The following is a 14,371-nucleotide window of genomic DNA, read 5'->3' on the forward strand; positions in this document are numbered from 1 at the left end:
TGTGCATCACGGTGATGTAGAGGTCGGGGGTCTTGACCTCCCGTTGTGAAAAGAAAAAAGAAATGTCTCAGAAAAATATGTAATAAAAAACTTCTTTTAGCGAACCAACTTATAGTCGGATGGTTAGGAGGACAGTGGTATCCCCAGCCCACCAGGGTTCAAATCCTGGTGCTCGCATTATTCCTGGATTTATTTCAGTGGAAATAGACGTTCCCATCAACTACGAGGCGCCTCTGTGACTTCGTCAATCTCAAAATGATATGCCGGCGCAGTCTATCGGAGCTGCTCATAGGGGTAGGGTCTGCGTGTACTGTGATCAAAATAAACTTCTTTTTATAAAAATTCAGTGGTATGATTTTTTATGATGCATGACTAAAATTTCGTTTGGCAAATTAATGACCTAGACACACAATTATAAACTAGAAGGCAGTTAGTCCTTGTCCCAAAACTTCTTTTTATACAAATTCAGTGGTATGCTTTTTTCTGATGCATGACTAAAATTTCGTTTGGCAAATTAATGACCTAGACACACAATTATAAACTAGAAGGCAGTTAGTCCTTGTCCCAAAGTTAGAGCCAGTCCAGTAAGCTCTGAGTAAGAAGTCAGCTTCAATCAATTAACTGAGTTCTGAATGAATGCTACGTTCAATCCTCCAACTTGTGCTAGGAAATTAATTAGGACGCATCATTTTTCTTCTTTCCATTAAGGTGAGTTGAAGTGACGAGGTTGACAGGATGTAGCAAATGGTGTACATGTTGAGAGCAAATATAATGAGGTGACTCCTCACCACCATCGCCATAAGCCCTGGAGATCTATACACCAACCACTACAATAGCTAGCACTCGCTACCATTGCATCGCCGGGTAGAGGTAGGAGAGAAGAAGAAGAGCAGCAGCAACATCGATCATAGGAAGCTGCAGCACAGAGCCAACAAGGAAAAGCGAAGTCTTCCGTAGCAAACTTACGGGTACCTTGGTAGTAGCACCAGCAGTAGCGGTGAGCCTGCTCTTAAAAAAATCGCACTTATTAGTGAAGTGTTCACTAGGTAGTCGTTTCTTAATATAACTCTCCCATGCTCTCTCACATGGAAATGATCTCTGGAAGTCTTCCTTGACAGCTTGAGAAATCATCCGTTGTTCTAGTCTGGAAGAAATCATTTCAAGCCTGGGCCTCCGCCTCGCCAGGTAATCACAAAAAATTCCTTGACCCAGAAACTTCTTCAGATCTTATTCGTCCTCGTTGCCTACGCTCCGTCACCTTAGGGAGATGGTTTGTGTGTTTCTTTTGCTAATCAAGACTGCAACCAGAAGTAGTAGTAGGCCTATGATTTGACAACTCGTATATGCTGTCAAGCAAACAACTTTCCCTACGGCAAATGAAGAAGGGCGGGAAATAATGCGCTTGCTCTTGTTTTAGGGGTACCGTGACATATAATTGCAAATGGAATGTCGATCTATTATCACACCAAGGGACCTGGAGTCCATGCTATGTGATGAGACGGCAGAGCCCAAGCCGCTGCCACTGTCACTTCTCAAAGAAATTACAAATGATTTCTCTCCTGAGTAGAAAATTGGCTCCGGTGGATTTGCGGTGGTTTATAAGGTACAGTAACTCTGAGCTGCTTTGGGATTTAATCAAACTTTATCTGGAAACTGAAGTTTTTGCTGACAAGGCATCTTCTCAATGTAGGGAATTCTTGAGAATAGTTCCGTGGCTGTGAAAAGGATGTTAAATACGTATGAGTATGAGAAGGAGTACGTCCGAGAAGTTGAATGCCTCATGATGGTGAAGCACAAAAATGTCGTACGGTTTCTGGGATATTGTGCTGACACACAAGGCAGTATGTTAAAGTATGAAGGAAAATTGGTCTTGGCCGATGTACGACAAAGGTTGCTTTGTTTCGAGTTTGTTCCTAACGGGAGTCTTCGTAAGTATATCACGGGTAGGATCATATGTTGCAAAGTTTCTTTTATCCTTTATGTTCATCGTTAAATTTCATATTGGTTAGTATCCCACATATCACTATGTATATGCTATCTTCATTTACATAATGACCACGTACGTACTATCCATAGACTTTAAGTATGTCAAATAATACTCGGATTGCTTCGTAGGTACATCTTGCGGACTTCACTGGACAGACCGGTATCAAATTGTAATAGGAATTTGTCAGGGGTTACATTATCTTCATCAAAATAATATTGTCCACTCAGATCTAAAGCCAGAGAATATATTGTTGGATGATAATTTGGTACCAAAAATTACTGATTTTGGTCTATCAAGGTGCTTTCGTCCAATGCAGAGCCAAACTTTTACTGTAAACATATGCGGCACACCGTAAGTTTGCTAAGCCTCCTGACAGTTCCACATTTTTATTCCGTTACTCAGCGTGGGCGCGTCTATTATGCAGGGGTTATTTTGCACCAGAATGTTGGAACGGTGAAATCACACACCGGCTTGATATCTATTGTCTTGGTATAATAATCACGGAGGTACTGACAGGACAAAGGTTGTCTCTAAATGATAATGCTGACAAGGTAAGCACGATTTAGGTTCACTTTTAAAGATAAAGGATTGACTTGAAAACCAATACATTACTTGCTTCTCTTTTTAGATGCAACAAAATATCACTCCCTTTCATTTTTAGTAATTAACCGCCATGGGACTTATATCTTTATTTAAAGACTTAGAATTTATACGACATGAAAAATATTTGAAACTAGGATTTCAACATCTCGTAGATGGAAGTCACCTACAACAATAGTTTAAAAAAACCCGAAATGGTGACCGAACCGGTGGGCCTCTCCATTCAGGTTTTCACCAATTAGGCTGCTGGTTAACCGGTCCATTTTACGGTTTTTATCATAAAAAAATATAATTAATAGTACATAGTATATGCTAATTTTGTACTGAAATTGGTTAAATAGCATTGTTTCCTCATAATAGACATCAAAATGACCTTAACATAGCGGTTATTGTCTTGGGTACGGCAGATGACTCAATTGTGGGTTTTCAATCCCTCTTTTCCCAATATAATTTTGGGGCTTTATTGTGTTCACCTGCCCAGTTTATTGACCAATTTTGCAGAAAACTGCCAGGTTCAGCTGGTTTCACCCATCAAATGGTGGGACGGTCTGTTAAACATAATGAACAGACGGGCCCGCTGGTTTTAGTCTTTTCCGTTCAAACGGACAGTTCGTTCCATTTTTAAACTATGCCTACAACTCAACCACACCTTGTCAAGTGGTGGTTCAACCTTTTTTCGAGAAGGAGGTTGCCTTTGGTTCAGCCATAGATGGAAAAAAGACATGTTGAACTACATCCAAAGTGTTATCATGTCATGCTAATCTGTAAAACTTCAAAATCCAAAGAATTAGCATGTTGAACCAGACCAAATCATTATTTTAGATGTAAAATTTAGTGTAGGATGCAATTAGGGGGTGAATAGGTGTCTACAAAATATATCTCTCTTTCCTTTAGAATAGTCTTTGCGAAATATAAAGTTTGCCTAATAAAACTAAGGTGAGCACAACCTATATGATACTTGCAAGGTCAAGGGACCAAAGTAAACAAGATTAGATAAGAATTAACTGAAGACACATGGAGATAAAGAAGTATTCCGATGTTCACTTCCTTAGACGGGAGCTAATCATCGTTTGGATAGGTGTCAGGACACCAAAGTTTCTCGATGCCACCAAGGCTCCTCGGCGCTGAGGGAATCCTTTCAGCGCGTTCATTTTTCTAGCATTTCATATTGGTTGTCTTGCATTTCTAATAATTAGTTTAACCATTGTAATATTGTACGTATATAGTAAAAATTGATTGGCTGAGATCCACCTTAACAGAAAGATTGATCATCATCAAGTCTTTCTATTTTCCATTAAATTCAAGAAAACTCGATAGCACCTTACTATCTTTGAGCCACCACCACAACAACGATGCCAAATCATTTGTGGTAGACCTTTAGGTGGCCTCAATACTTTACAAGCATCAGGGTAAATCACAAATTGATTCCTCACAGATGATTCCTACCGCCTAGGACTATCCAACCTACAAGAGGAACTAGATCAAAGTAATAATCTTGGAATTTGTGCAAATCAAGAAAATGGTTAGTGAGAGAGCAAGGGCGCATATCTATTTTAGTGTTAACTCCTCTCAAATCCATCACAAATATCTCAAGGAATCCAAAAATTAGAGTTGAGAGGGTAGGGAGTTCAACAATGGATCTAAAATGTATGAAATGGAGTGGTCAACCTACCCCGAAGGGTTATTGTGGCGTATAAGTAGTCGGGTATAAGACTAGTTGTTTTGTACAGAAATTACACATGCACAGGCTCCGAGTTGGCACCTACGGATGATTCAAACCCAGTCAACCAAGGTAGCATTGGGTCTGAGAGTTAGGCCAGAAGGCTCCTTCTTGAATTACTCGGAGACTCCAAATCCCCCGAGAAAAGATAGAGAGAAGGCGAGAGTGTTTGCCTCTAGCATCACGCCGCAACCCAGACACTAGCCAGGGACAAGGGACACAGGATCCTCCAACTCATTTGACCAGGCCCTCCCAATGGAACCAGAGAGCACCAGAGAAAGAGTCGAAGGGTCTGCATTTGATTTTGACCCAAGATGGCCAGTGAAAACTCTAGATGATTCATGTGAAAACAACTACCCTAAAGGCCAAAGTTTCTTGCCATGATGCTCCGGCCAACACTGAAATTGCATATTGACCTAGATTTTTACTTCCCATTTTTGCATTGGACTTTGGGTTGACGGAAATGGTATCTTGTGTGAGAGGTAAGCACATGTGATAATTGATTCCAATCTGAGTCGGTAACGCATGGATGAATGGCCATGATTTTTGATCCTCGCCTAGGGAAGGAAGGGTCCAATCATGTAGCACCTAGTCTCATACGAACATAGTACGCAGTATGGGTACCTCGGTGGCCTCTCAACTATCTTGCTCTAGCTGGGCTTCGTCCTCCTGCGGCTCCAAAGTTTATGTTGTGGGCGGTGAGTTGTAATTGAACACCTCAACGTCAACTGGCAGGGATTACCTTGACCATCTTTTCTTTGTGCCCCTTCTCTTCCTCCTGAATTTGATCTTTTAACCACAAAGCCCACCCGGGAATATGGTTTGTGTGAGTGAGAAACGATCTTGGCGTTTCCACCCTTCCCCTAGTCCAACATGGAAACCCAGCTCTAGGAAGATGAAGGTGGGTATAACACCCAACACAACAACCAGTTAATGTCCAATATGTCAGGATACCACCTGGGACATAGACTGGCCCCACAGACCAACACTTTTCTTTGCTGCACACTTTGACCTCACTCGTGGCGCACCTGACAACAAGTTTGGTCGGAGGACAAGCACACTTAACATGGAGGTTCTTTGGAGACCAACTTCGTGTGTTGCACTTCATTGATGTGGTATTCTATCATTCCTATTAAGCCAGGATGTCACAATGGACAGAGTTCATGGCATTGTAGTGAGCGAGTTCCATTTGGGCCCCATGCTCGGAACCAAATGACGACGAATAATGCTCATCGATCTTGTTGAAATCATAGAAGAATGTAAAGGGGGGATGGTGCCCGACGGGATCGTCGAGTATGATGGTGACTCAATTGTTTTACCCCGCGTTAGTAACTCGGATGGATAAAAGCCCTACGCCCTCCATATTTGTATAGATCGATAAGAAGTTACAAATGACTTGTTCATCTATTGTACAAGCGCCCCTTAAGGACACATTCGTTCATAGGATAGGAATTTTATAGGAAAAGAAAAATAATAGGAAGTGAGATAACATGTATTTCAAATCCTTTTTCGACAAAGGGTGGATTTTATTAGCTCAAAAAGAAGCATCAAGAGAATACAAAACCAAAGAGCACACACCCGACCTCTGCATAGCTAGGATGCGCACAACCAACACCAACAAATGCACAAAAAACACGTCAGGAAATAGCAAAGTCATACAAGACCAAAGCTATGCATAGGCGAGGAAAAAACAAAACCACAAAGTGATCAGATCTACGATCGGCAAACTAAATCAATGACCATATCTGCACCAACTACCTCATGACACAACACAGATGACGAGATTCTTCAACAACAACACCTTCAAGAAGTGAGTGACACTTAAGCGTCCTCGCCGCTAATAGATCCAACCACCAAGGCCAGAATCTAAGTTTTCACCCTGAAGTATCAATCCAAGCATATTCGAGCAATGCCTTCAACAAAGCAACGACATAAATAAACCATCGTCATTGCCACGTAATACTAGCTCGGGTCAGACCTAGGATTTTACCATGGAGCTCGCCACCAGGTGCTCGAGAACACCACCATCAAAGTCACTCAACTGTTGTCGCCACCACTTCTCCATGACCTGCGCAGCTACATGCAATGTAACCGTCACAACTGCCCGACCAGCCCTCCGCGTCAAGCTGCCATCCATAGTTTGCAACTTACTGTTGTAGTCAACTATTGAACCTACAGAGATGAACCCTCCCAAAAATCTCTCTGTGACCACTGCCATCACGGACCACATATGGTGGACGCAACACACTCTACAGTCACCCTACTTCGTCGAGCGAATCTGGATCACCATCACAAATTTATCCAGGTATGAATCAGGAAACCACATCGAGTCAGCCATGGACGACGCCAAAGTTGTGACCACCTGCAAACAGATCTAACCGCCGCGCCATGCACATGATCGCAGACAGTCACCGCCAGCTAGAACCTCATAGGCCGCTGCCCTTAGTTCCCAAACTCCACCGCCCGTGTAGGAGACAGCCGAAGGACCTGTTACCACGGCAAAGTCTAGAGAGTCAGCAAGGGAAACACGTGAGGGAGAGCCTGCCCCCCAAGGAGCGCGCCCACACCATGCCCGCGCTAGCCTGGCACACCAGCCAACGCCGTTAGATCCACCCGTGGCATATGCATATCGACCAGATCCCAGTCGTGCCACGACGATCAGCTTGACCACCTAGGACGCTTCCTCGAACAACCCACCATGCCAGCGGGTAGGCGAGGGCCCTCCATGGCCGACGCACTGTAGGGCTTTACCAGGCGGTGCTTGCGGGCAACAGTAGAGATGTGTGTCCGGCGTCTGCTGATGGAAGTTGCGCCCATGTCTAAGCTATTTTTTTCATTTGAAATGTGAAGGATTGATTCCTATCCTACATAGGAATAGGAATCCATTTCGACATACCAACTACCCACAAAGAATTATTATTTTTCTTGAAAATCCTATCTTGTATAATTCCTACAAACCAAAGGACGCCTAGAACCTTATTAAATACATCATTTCATTATCATATAGTACATCATTACCATTGTTACACAACCCTGAATCGAGCCACACCATGGAACAGAACCAAACCACAAAAGAAAGAAAACCACCCACGCCCATCAACTCTCCACGTGTCTATATTGACCCAGTTCTCACCCCTAAAATTATGATCCGCCCCCACTACCTTCCTCCTCTTCCTCAAACCTCCATTCCTGATGCCAGTCATTACCGTTGGATCCTCCCCCTCGCGCGTGATGCCCTACCACTGGACCCAGATCAGTAGGCCACACCGTCCTCATTCCCGTGCTCACACCCGTCCTCGAACAGCCACCATCGCCCTCCCTTTCCTGGTCAAGGATGACGACATGGCTTTAGGAACACTCTACCTTCTTCTGCCCATCCCCTATGCAAGCAAGCAGTCGAGCCCCAGTAAGTGGTGGACGTGCTTGCCGGAAATTCCTCCTTGAGCCCTTTAGTTTTAAGCGGTCATCGATCCTCAACACCATTCGCTCACGGGAGTAAAACCTGCTCATACACATAGCGATCTTATTAGTCCCTTTAGTTTGTCGTCATCAAAATAAAACATACTTAGTTGCGAATATGCACTTTCAAACATTGATGTTCAACTTTTATGCATTGGTCTAACACCATGATTTACAAATGGAATAAAAATGAGCATGCTCCTTACGGAGGGACTATTGATACTTGGTGATGAAAATATATTTAAAACAGGAATAAAAGGCAACAAAAAATATAGTTCGATGAGTACTATTTTTTAGAAAAAATACCTTCTATACAAATTCGTTTTGTGAAGGAGAAAGTGTCAATTTGCATATCTGCACATGTGAGAACAATAATGCTTAGCTTATTTCTGTGGGAGAGTGGTTGTACAATTTCATCACCGAGGCCCAAGTTATCTATAACCTGAATTTTGATGCATATTTTTTTTACCTTGCATCTGTATTCGTTAGATAGTGATAACTGCTACATCATTGATCAAAGAAGGGTTCTTCACACTGACGATATCGCCATCTTAGCTTATACACGTGACACATAATTGGCTTCTCTATTACAATGTTCACCCAGTGTTCGTGGAAATTCGTATAAGACATGGAAACAATCGTATAAAATTATGCCCTACAGGACCTGAGGTTCTTCTGCCATTGATCATGGTCTCAATTACCTTAGAATTGTAGGAGATTGTGACTATTTTGTTGCAACCCATTGTCTGTTTAAGTTGTAATCCAAAGCGCAACGTCATTGTCTCTGTTTTTAGTGCATCACCACACATGTCAATCTTTAGGTTTCCACCACAATGAAAGCTTCCCTGGAATCTCTCAAAACTACACCTGCTGCTCAGTGTAGCATGTCCTTATCGAAAGCATCGTCGACATTAAGATTAATCATGCCATGAGGGGGCCTCAACCATCCACCTTTAATCACTTGAGCCTTGGGGGATAATAGCTACATCATACTTTGATGTTAGCGCATCTACAAACATAGCTATCTACGTTATCGTCTGCGTCTTCTACTAACGGACAAGCCTATGATGCTCCTTGATTACATGCCATACATTGTCGAAGAACCTTAATCTGCTGGTTTGCTAGAGTAACATAACATGGAAGATTTCCATGCAGAGCATGCCATATGCCTTTTTTACCTTAGCTAGGCACATCATTTTGCCAAATTGTACCACATATATTATTGATAGACTTTGCTTCTCTGCCGTTCCATCGCCTCTCCTACCAATCGATGATCCCATTTCGCATGGTATAAGCCGAAAGGACAGAAAAAGCACATCTCTTTGTGAGGCTCGAGGATATATTTGGAGAGTGGGCGATGGTAAAAAATAGCAGTTGGGATGATGCATGGATACCTAATTGTAATAGCAGAAAGTTGATTACTCCAAGGGGTTAACAACTTTTTCATAAGTTTGTGACATTACTGATCGATCTACAGGACAATGGGATGAAGAGTTTGTTAGACAAACATTAAGGCTGGTTGATGCAAATTATGTCCTTGCAATCCCATTACCCTCACATGACATGGCAGATTTCATGGGATGCATATTTTTTATTAATTCAGAGTATACCATGTGAGAAGAAACCAGAGCGCACCTTAATTAAGTTCTTGGGGAATTTGAGAAAAGAAGAAAAGTTCTTGGGGAATTTTTCCCGCAAAAAAAAGAAGTTCTTGGGGAATTTTTGCTTGGTAGTTTGAAGTGTTACCTGATGGGGTTTTGTATCAGCTGGTAACATAACTTATGGGCCTCGTATATGTACTACTACATTCATTAATTTTGTGTTGCAAAATATGTCTCTTGTTTTCATAATACACTATTATAATTCATAGGTAGTTGAAAGTTGGAGTGCCATATTGGAGAAACCACAGCAGGATGTACAACTGGAACAGGTACGAGTATGTGTTGAGATTGCAATGAAGTGCATGGAGATCAACCCGGCAAGGAGACCAGATACACAACATATTATCAGTGCCCTTGATGGAAGAGAAACTATAAATGGGTATATTGAAAATAGCATGATTACTTCACAGCAGGTAAATCACTCGCGTGGAAGACATACCTCCCACACAACTTAATCTTGAGACTTTGTGTACATGCATGCATCTCCATTTGCTCTTTTATTGCTACAATCCAGTAGTTGAAGTGAAATATACTTAATTGGTTATTTGAACAGGCCAAAAATGCTACAAATGAGCGGTACCATGATACGCCTAATGCGCTAGGAGAGACAAGCTCTAATCCCCTCATGATCGCAAACACTTTGAAAACAAAATTAGGCAAAAGAAATAGAAGCACTAGAATAAAGTAATGTTGTTACATTCACCATGATTTATTAATAGTAAAATAAATAATAGTTTTCTACCAACGTATTTATGTGAAAATATCTATTTACAAACTTATTGAATACATCATTACTGCCCCCTTTAAGAATTAGACGTCATCCTAAAGAACGAGCTCAGAAACCTCAATAGCTAATAATAAAAATTAACAATGTTGGATACACGACTAATTTGAACCTATCTGTTTATCGTGTTGAGACATTTGAAACAATATAATGTTAATGTATTTATGTTTTGAGCATTTTTAAGATGTCCTACTTTCCTCTTTGTGACAACGTATCTAGTTCACCAAGTGAATTTGTTTATCGGATGCACACATACATCAGCAACCATTGGATGATGAAGTGATGGACATGATCAATTGACAACTCACATATTTATAAAAAAACTTGTATTTAATTAAAATCAACTTGCACCACAGTTTGTGGCGATTTTTCTAAACTACGGTTGATATATAAAACTAAGATTCATCAAATTTAACTAGTTTTGTTTTCGTGAAATTCAGTTTCATCGAGTTTTGGATATGAAACTTGATGGTGAAACTCATTTAAGTTTTATTAAATTTTAGACGAGATAAAATCTTGGGTTAATTTTCTTAAATGGACTATGGGTGAATATTTATAAGAATTAAACGATTATTGTGCAACAATAGCAGAAACCAGGAACCCAAAGGGCTAAAGTGCTGGTATATTTTCGTACAATACAATGTTATTCCTACAAATATGATATATCCCAACTTATTCATGAATCTTGCGGTACATTTTCCCATCCAATGGCCCAAAACGACATACCTTCGGTGCATATATATGGCTGGAGTCGGTGATAGATTATCAACCTCCTATGAGTTTTTTTTATTTGGGTCGTCTATTGATCATGTGTATATTTACAACATAAATATTATGTAAGATAGAAATGTTTCATGAAAGTTCTTTTTTTTAAACATAGTTTTTTTTCTTGTCAGTTCAAAATAGTTCATATTGTCGTGAAAGTTGGACCCACGAAATGAGCACAAATTTGTATCTATGTAAAACGTATTCGTTTTTGGACTCTTGGGAACATTTGGTTGCACCCTTATTTTACATACTAATGCCATGCAAGCATTCTAAATAAATTATAAATTTATGGTCCATAGACAAAGATCACTATATTATTCATCCAAAGGGCTAATTCCATGTTATTATCAGCAGTTTAATCCGGAAGTATTGAATGACACCATGGGTGCTCTTTGGTTGAGGTATCAACAACTTAATCCAGATCTCCAGCGAAGCTTCAAATATTGCAGTATTTTCCCCAAGAGATCCAAGTTAAGAAGGGATGTGTTAGTTCGCTTGTGGGTAGCACAAGGGTTTATAAAGACCACTTGTGCAACGGAGGACATGGAAGATATAGCTGAGAGTTATTTTCAGGAGTTAGTGTCATGCTCATTTCTTCAGCAAGGAGGAGAATGGCATGATACTTGGTTTACAATTCCTGACCTGTTGCATGATTTATTAGACAAGATTAGTGGAACGGACTGCTTCAGAATCGAGAATGCCAGGAGTCAGAGAGGAGAAGGATGGAAAGGAGATGTTCCCCAAGACGTCTGCCATCTTCTTGTAGAGCGTTATGATGGAGAATTGATTACCAAAAAGATCCTTGGATTGGAAAATTTACACACCCTCATAATATATGTTGTTGAAAGGGATACATCAGTTGAGGCAAAAGTCATGGAGAGTATATGCAAGAGGCTACGTAAACTACGGGTATTGGCTGTTGCTTTCAGCCGGGAACATCTTCCAAACTATGATGGAGAAGTTCCTGGTACCAGAATCCATGAGACAGTTAAAGGACCTATGCTATCTTGCTTTCAGGACATTCGAATGCACCGTAATTTTACCAAGCACACTAACGAATAAACTTCACCAGATGCAGCTGCTAGACTTTGGTAATCATAGCAATGGCCAAATTTGGGAATTTACCCTTGATAACCTTATGAACCTGCGATACATAATTTGTGAGAACTTAGACTGTCCTAACATAGGCAGGCTGATCTCACTCCAAGCGTTACCAAGCAGCAGGTTCACTGTGAGGAATGAACATGGTTATGAGATAAAGCAGCTTAAGGACCTAAACAAGCTTCGTGGCAGCCTGACAATCTATGGCCTTGAAAATGTTAAAAGCAAGGAGGAAGCTGTTGTAGCCAATATAGGTGCCAAGGATCGGTTGAAGGAACTGAAGTTGGAATGGGGTGATGATGGTACAAGGTGCAGTTCAGAAGTTGAAGCAGAGGTGCTTGAGGGCCTGCGCCCTCCCGTAGGTCTTGAAGAACTGATTATCTCAGGCTATAAAAGCTCGAGAAACCCAGATTGGATGGTGGGTAAACAGAATGGTGGCCCAGAGAACCTGCAAAAACTTGTGTTGTTTGGATGGAGCCAACCGGGATCTTGTCCTGAACTTGAGGCGTTCGTTCATCTTCGTGTGCTCTGGCTTGGTCACTGCAGGTGGGACACATTGCCAGCCAGTATTGAGCACCTCACATCGCTCAAGGAACTGGAAATCGAAGGGTGCTTGAATATCCGGTCGCTTCCAACACTGCCCCGATCTCTTGAGAAGTTTTCTGTTGCATACTGCAGTGGTGAGTTCACGAAGTCATGTCAAACAGTCAGACATCCAAATTGGCAGAAGATCAAGCACATCCCCGACCAAAGATTTGAAGACCCAGCATGTAAGACTGTAATCCTGTTTTCTACTTTTTTTTGTATCATGAACATGGGCTGTGTCATGATGATCTGCTACTAACTTTTGTTATGTTTCTTCATCTATGTGCTAGCCTCAGAAGAAAATTCTAGTGAGATTGTCCCACAAAAGAAGAGAAGAAAGAAGAGAAGGTTGGCTAGGAATCACAAGTCGGTGAATCAGTGAAGGAATGTGGAGCCATCAGGAAAAACTATTGCCAGGCCAGCCAGGCGGCTGTGTGAGATTTGTTCTTACTTTCCTTATGCTTATTTGATTGTGCACTGTGATTTTCAGAATGAATCAGACATATATGGCTGTACTACTGTTTATTATGATTATTTGTGAGCGTGAGAGAATTATGTATACTATTCAGTACTATTTCTGATCTGTAATAATGTGGGCAGTACCGTTTAATTTGATTGGTGAATGCTATTTAATCAGTGCACTATGTAATGCATTCCAAGGAGTTGGATAATCCAGGCCTCTATTGCTTATCTGTCAGCGAAAGTTGGTTAAAATGTACTGGATTAGTTTAGATTTGTCCGTGACCACTCTCATCACACACATGAAAGACCTTGCATCGGTCTGTGATGATTGTCATCAGAGAAGGATGCGAGACCTACTCTGTCTGTAATAGCAAATATGAGTATCCATCTTTGGCTCGTTTTCGCTGAAGATTCTCTCCTACTAAGGGTTCGACACCGTCAAAGAAGCTACCATGTGCAGGCGCACGAGCTGATAACTAGTGACCCTGTCAAAATTACTATGAAAACTTATTCCTTAAGTCCCCCTAAATAGATACATCCTTAAGTATAGAATATTAATGCTGTGGAGAATATTATTGCTGTGGAGACGATACTATAATTACGTAGTAATCTTGTGCAAGAAGTTCCAACACATTAAGGCCAGTCGCACGTAGTCAACCTTGTTAGGCAACAAGCAGTGGCGAAGCTATGTACAAGTCTGGGGCTGTGCCTCCGTCTCAGCTGGATCTTCCAGCTTCTTCGAGGCCAAGGTCTCCGAGCTCCACCTCCATGGCCCAAGTCGCGCTACAAATCCGGCAGACTAGACGTACCCGTCCTCTCTCACTCTGCTGTCTCCCTCTGGTCCCTCTCACTGATCTCTCTCTCTCTCTTTCTCTCTGTTAGATAATAACGAGAATAAAACGAGACAAAGAGACACAGATTTTTACGTGGAAACCCTTGCGGGAGAAAACCACGGACGCACGAAGGCGCAATCACTATGATGGAGGAGTATTACAAGCACGAGACGACAGGTCGTATGAGGTGCGACTACATGGGGTATATAAGAGGGCAATACATGAGAGTCTTTGGAGGACAAGTAAACGAGTTGTACTCTTACGCGTCGACGCCAACGCAAAGGCCCACACCGGTTGTACTACATCTAGTCCAACACGGTACTAGAATTTAGATCATAATTTAACAATCTCCACCTTGATCCAAATTCCCTCCAGTAGTCGAAGAATGTGAATAACTCCATCCAAATCAGT

The 14,371-nt window shown here is 41.6% G+C and overlaps 1 pseudogene; it reads left to right on the forward strand.

The window, feature by feature from the left end:
• The first annotated feature begins 816 nt into the window (after window positions 1-816).
• On the forward strand, window positions 817-13,300 carry LOC119314719 (annotated as a pseudogene).
• The last annotated feature ends 1,071 nt before the right edge of the window (window positions 13,301-14,371 follow it).

This window comes from Triticum dicoccoides, chromosome 1B (genome assembly GCF_002162155.2).
Source record: "Triticum dicoccoides isolate Atlit2015 ecotype Zavitan chromosome 1B, WEW_v2.0, whole genome shotgun sequence".
Lineage (NCBI taxonomy): Eukaryota > Viridiplantae > Streptophyta > Magnoliopsida > Poales > Poaceae > Triticum > Triticum dicoccoides.